Source organism: Pelobates fuscus, chromosome 7 (genome assembly GCF_036172605.1).
Source record: "Pelobates fuscus isolate aPelFus1 chromosome 7, aPelFus1.pri, whole genome shotgun sequence".
NCBI lineage: Eukaryota > Metazoa > Chordata > Amphibia > Anura > Pelobatidae > Pelobates > Pelobates fuscus.
In genome coordinates this window covers 14940509-14945508 of record NC_086323.1, presented here as the reverse complement: position 1 = coordinate 14945508, position 5000 = coordinate 14940509, and the positions used below count along the sequence as shown (strand labels likewise).

At 42.0% G+C, this 5000-nt stretch overlaps 9 non-coding genes across 9 annotated transcripts; all 9 read right to left on the bottom strand.

The window, feature by feature from the left end:
- Positions 1 to 203: 203 nt before the first annotated feature.
- LOC134570502 (U5 spliceosomal RNA) lies at positions 204 to 317 on the bottom strand. Its single transcript, XR_010085127.1, has one exon. It is a non-coding gene; the product is annotated as a U5 spliceosomal RNA (small nuclear RNA).
- Positions 318 to 770: 453 nt separating this feature from the next.
- Positions 771 to 884, bottom strand: LOC134569788 (U5 spliceosomal RNA). The gene has a single exon (XR_010084454.1). It is a non-coding gene; the product is annotated as a U5 spliceosomal RNA (small nuclear RNA).
- A 456-nt stretch (positions 885 to 1340) lies between these two features.
- LOC134569668 (U5 spliceosomal RNA) lies at positions 1341 to 1454 on the bottom strand. Its single transcript, XR_010084338.1, has one exon. It is a non-coding gene; the product is annotated as a U5 spliceosomal RNA (small nuclear RNA).
- Positions 1455 to 1909: 455 nt separating this feature from the next.
- Positions 1910 to 2023, bottom strand: LOC134569806 (U5 spliceosomal RNA). Its single transcript, XR_010084472.1, has one exon. It is a non-coding gene; the product is annotated as a U5 spliceosomal RNA (small nuclear RNA).
- A 456-nt stretch (positions 2024 to 2479) lies between these two features.
- LOC134570171 (U5 spliceosomal RNA) lies at positions 2480 to 2594 on the bottom strand. The gene has a single exon (XR_010084816.1). It is a non-coding gene; the product is annotated as a U5 spliceosomal RNA (small nuclear RNA).
- A 456-nt stretch (positions 2595 to 3050) lies between these two features.
- LOC134569701 (U5 spliceosomal RNA) lies at positions 3051 to 3164 on the bottom strand. Its single transcript, XR_010084370.1, has one exon. It is a non-coding gene; the product is annotated as a U5 spliceosomal RNA (small nuclear RNA).
- A 455-nt stretch (positions 3165 to 3619) lies between these two features.
- Positions 3620 to 3733, bottom strand: LOC134569690 (U5 spliceosomal RNA). The gene has a single exon (XR_010084359.1). It is a non-coding gene; the product is annotated as a U5 spliceosomal RNA (small nuclear RNA).
- A 458-nt stretch (positions 3734 to 4191) lies between these two features.
- Positions 4192 to 4305, bottom strand: LOC134569926 (U5 spliceosomal RNA). The gene has a single exon (XR_010084588.1). It is a non-coding gene; the product is annotated as a U5 spliceosomal RNA (small nuclear RNA).
- Positions 4306 to 4763: 458 nt separating this feature from the next.
- Positions 4764 to 4878, bottom strand: LOC134569886 (U5 spliceosomal RNA). The gene has a single exon (XR_010084549.1). It is a non-coding gene; the product is annotated as a U5 spliceosomal RNA (small nuclear RNA).
- Positions 4879 to 5000: the final 122 nt, after the last annotated feature.

The window sequence follows — 5000 nt, the reverse complement described above, 5'->3', positions numbered from 1 at the left end:
CCTAAATGCATGCTTGGTCTCTCGGCAGAGCCCCGCAGCTGTCAAGAATGCCAGAGCCTGAGGCATGCTTTGCCCGCAGTCAAAGATGCTGACATCATAAATAGGGAACCAAAACTTTTTCTTTTTTTCGCAACAGCTTGGTGCTTAGAACCTCTTGGATCTCTGTTTAAGAAGTTTCTTCTACTTTTGTACAAGTTTAGCACAGCCAGTGTAAACTGGGCCTGAAAAAATTGAGATAAACTCATGGTCGTTCCTCTCCACGGAAATCTTTAGTAAAAGGCGAAAGATTTATTCGATCTGAAGAGAAACCAGAGTATAAAGTCCATCCATCTGACAGCAGGCAAGGTGCGGAACCTGCCTTTTACATGTATGGTGAGCAACCCTACATTAAACTGTAACTTGGAGAATCTGCCATAAATATTAATGACCCCACTAAATATGTAAAAAAAGACAAAATATCTGGTGTTTTTTTACTTTTGTATCATATTAACAGCAAAGGGAAGAGGAGCACAGCTGCTTGCAGTGCAACATGGGTATTCAAATGAGGCATGCCCACTGCTGACACACCCCTAAATGCATGCTTGGTCCTCGGCAGAGCCCTGCAGTTGTCAAGAATGCCAGAGCCTGAGGCATGCTTTGCCCGCAGTCAAAGATGCTGACATCATAAATAGGGAGCCAAAACTTTTTCTTTTTTTCGCAACAGCTTGGTGCTTAGAACCTCTTGGATCTCTGTTTAAGAAGTTTCTTCTAATTTTGTACAAGTTTAGCACAGCCAGTGTAAACTGGGCCTGAAAAAATTGCGTGAAACTCGTGGTCGTTTCTCTCCACGGAAATCTTTAGTAAAAAGCGAAAGATTTATTCGATCTGAAGAGAAACCAGAGTATAAATTCCATCCATCTGACAGCAGGCAAGGTGTGGAACCTGCCTTTCACACGTATGGTGAGCAACCCTACATTAAGCTTTAACTTGGAGAATCTGCCATAAATATTAATGACCCCACTAAATATGTAAAAAAAGAAAAAAATATCATTTTTTTTTTTATAGCTTGTATCATGTTAACAGCAAAGGGAAGAGGAGCACAGCTGCTTGCAGTGCAACATGGGTATTCAAATGAGGCATGCCCACTGCTGACACGCCCCTAAATGCATGCTTGGTCTCTCGGCAGAGCCCCGCAGCTGTCAAGAATGCCAGAGCCTGAGGCATGCTTTGCCCGCAGTCAAAGATGCTGACATCATAAATAGGGAACCAAAACTTTTTCTTTTTTTCGCAACAGCTTGGTGCTTAGAACCTCTTGGATCTCTGTTTAAGACGTTTCTTCTACTTTTGTACAAGTTTAGCACAGCCAGTGTAAACTGGGCCTGAAAAAATTGAGTGAAACTCGTGGTCGTTGCTCTCCACGGAAATCTTTAGTAAAAGGCGAAAGATTTATTCGATCTGAAGAGAAACCAGAGTATAAATTTCATCCATCTGACAGCAGGCAAGGTGTGGAACCTGCCTTTCACACGTATGGTGAGCAACCCTACATTAAGCTTTAACTTGGAGAATCTGCCATAAATATTAATGACCCCACTAAATATGTAAAAAAAGAAAAAATATCTGTTTTTTTTTTTAAGCTTGTATCATATTAACAGCAAAGGGAAGAGGAGCACAGCTGCTTGCAGTGCAACATGGGTATTCAAATGAGGCATGCCCACTGCGGACACGCCCCTAAATGCATGCTTGGTCTCTCGGCAGAGCCCTGCAGCTGTCAAGAATGCCAGAGCCTGAGGCATGCTTTGCCCGCAGTCAAAGATGCTGACATCATAAATAGGGAGCCAAAACTTTTTCTTTTTTTCGCAACAGCTTGGTGCTTAGAACCTCTTGGATATCTGTTTAAGAAGTTTCTTCTACTTTTGTACAAGTTGAGCACAGCCAGTGTAAACTGGGCCTGAAAAAATTGAGTGAAACTCGTGGTCGTTACTCTCCACGGAAATCTTTAGTAAAAAGCGAAAGATTTATTCGATCTGAAGAGAAACCAGAGTATAAATTCCATCCATCTGACAGCAGGCAAGGTGTGGAACCTGCCTTTCACACGTATGGTGAGCAACCCTACATTAAGCTTTAACTTGGAGAATCTGCCATAAATATTAATGACCCCACTAAATATGTAAAAAAAAGAAAAAAATATCATTTTTTTTTTTATAGCTTGTATCATGTTAACAGCAAAGGGAAGAGGAGCACAGCTGCTTGCAGTGCAACATGGGTATTCAAATGAGGCATGCCCACTGCTGACACGCCCCTAAATGCATGCTTGGTCTCTCGGCAGAGCCCTGCAGCTGTCAAGAATGCCAGAGCCTGAGGCATGCTTTGCCCGCAGTCAAAGATGCTGACATCATAAATAGGGAGCCAAAACTTTTTCTTTTTTTCGCAACAGCTTGGTGCTTAGAACCTCTTGGATCTCTGTTTAAGAAGTTTCTTCTACTTTTGTACAAGTTTAGCACAGCCAGTGTAAACTGGGCCAGAAAAAATTGAGTGAAACTCATGGTCGTTCCTCTCCACGGAAATCTTTAGTAAAAGGCGAAAGATTTATTCGATCTGAAGAGAAACCAGAGTATAAAATCCATCCATCTGACAGCAGGCAAGGTGCGGAACCTGCCTTTTACACGTATGGTGAGCAACCCTACATTAAGCTGTAACTTGGAGAATCTGCCATAAATATTAATGACCCCACTAAATATGTAAAAAAAGAAAAAATATCTGTTTTTTTTTTTTAAGCTTGTATCATATTAACAGCAAAGGGAAGAGGAGCACAGCTGCTTGCAGTGCAACATGGGTATTCAAATGAGGCATGCCCACTGCTGACACGCCCCTAAATGCATGCTTGGTCTCTCGGCAGAGCCCTGCAGCTGTCAAGAATGCCAGAGCCTGAGGCATGCTTTGCCCGCAGTCAAAGATGCTGACATCATAAATAGGGAGCCAAAACTTTTTCTTTTTTTCGCAACAGCTTGGTGCTTAGAACCTCTTGGATCTCTGTTTAAGAAGTTTCTTCTACTTTTGTACAAGTTTAGCACAGCCAGTGTAAACTGGGCCTGAAAAAATTGAGTGAAACTCATGGTCGTTCCTCTCCACGGAAATCTTTAGTAAAAGGCGAAAGATTTATTCGATCTGAAGAGAAACCAGAGTATAAAATCCATCCATCTGACAGCAGGCAAGGTGCGGAACCTGCCTTTTACACGTATGGTGAGCAACCCTACATTAAGCTGTAACTTGGAGAATCTGCCATAAATATTAATGACCCCACTAAATATGTAAAAAAAGAAAAAATATCTGTTTTTTTTTTTAAGCTTGTATCATATTAACAGCAAAGGGAAGAGGAGCACAGCTGCTTGCAGTGCAACATGGGTATTCAAATGAGGCATGCCCACTGCTGACACGCCCCTAAATGCATGCTTGGTCTCTCGGCAGAGCCCTGCAGCTGTCAAGAATGCCAGAGCCTGAGGCATGCTTTGCCCGCAGTCAAAGATGCTGACATCATAAATAGGGATCCAAAACTTTTTCTTTTTTTCGCAACAGCTTGGTGCTTAGAACCTCTTGGATCTCTGTTTAAGAAGTTTCTTCTACTTTTGTACAAGTTTAGCACAGCCAGTGTAAACTGGGCCTGAAAAAATTGAGTGAAACTCATGGTCGTTCCTCTCCACGGAAATCTTTAGTAAAAGGCGAAAGATTTATTCGATCTGAAGAGAAACCAGAGTATAAAATCCATCCATCTGACAGCAGGCAAGGTGTGGAACCTGCCTTTCACACGTATGGTGAGCAACCCTACATTAAGCTTTAACTTGGAGAATCTGCCATAAATATTAATGACCCCACTAAATATGTAAAAAAAGAAAAATATATATATATTTTTTTTTTTTAGCTTGTATCATGTTAACAGCAAAGGGAAGAGGAGCACAGCTGCTTGCAGTGCAACATGGGTATTCAAATGAGGCATGCCCACTGCTGACACGCCCCTAAATGCATGCTTGGTCTCTCGGCAGAGCCCCGCAGCTGTCAAGAATGCCAGAGCCTGAGGCATGCTTTGCCCGCAGTCAAAGATGCTGACATCATAAATAGGGAACCAAAACTTTTTCTTTTTTTCGCAACAGCTTGGTGCTTAGAACCTCTTGGATCTCTGTTTAAGACGTTTCTTCTACTTTTGTACAAGTTTAGCACAGCCAGTGTAAACTGGGCCTGAAAAAATTGAGTGAAACTCGTGGTCGTTCCTCTCCACGGAAATCTTTAGTAAAAGGCGAAAGATTTATTCGATCTGAAGAGAAACCATTGTATAAATTCCATCCATCTGACAGCAGGCAAGGTGTGGAACCTGCCTTTCACACGTATGGTGAGCAACCCTACATTAAGCTTTAACTTGGAGAATCTGCCATAAATATTAATGACCCCACTAAATATGTAAAAAAAGAAAAAAATATCATTTTTTTTTTTTTTATAGCTTGTATCATGTTAACAGCAAAGGGAAGAGGAGCACAGCTGCTTGCAGTGCAACATGGGTATTCAAATGAGGCATGCCCACTGCTGACACGCCCCTAAATGCATGCTTGGTCTCTCGGCAGAGCCCTGCAGCTGTCAAGAATGCCAGAGCCTGAGGCATGCTTTGCCCGCAGTCAAAGATGCTGACATCATAAATAGGGAGCCAAAACTTTTTCTTTTTTTCGCAACAGCTTGGTGCTTAGAACCTCTTGGATCTCTGTTTAAGAAGTTTCTTCTACTTTTGTACATGTTTAGCACAGCCAGTGTAAACTGGGCCAGAAAAAATTGAGTGAAACTCATGGTCATTCCTCTCCACGGAAATCTTTAGTAAAAGGCGAAAGATTTATTCGATCTGAAGATAAACCAGAGTATAAAATCCATCCATCTGACAGCAGGCAAGGTGCGGAACCTGCCTTTTACACGTATGGTGAGCAACCCTACATTAAGCTGTAACTTGGAGAATCTGCCATAAATATTAATGACCCCACTAAATA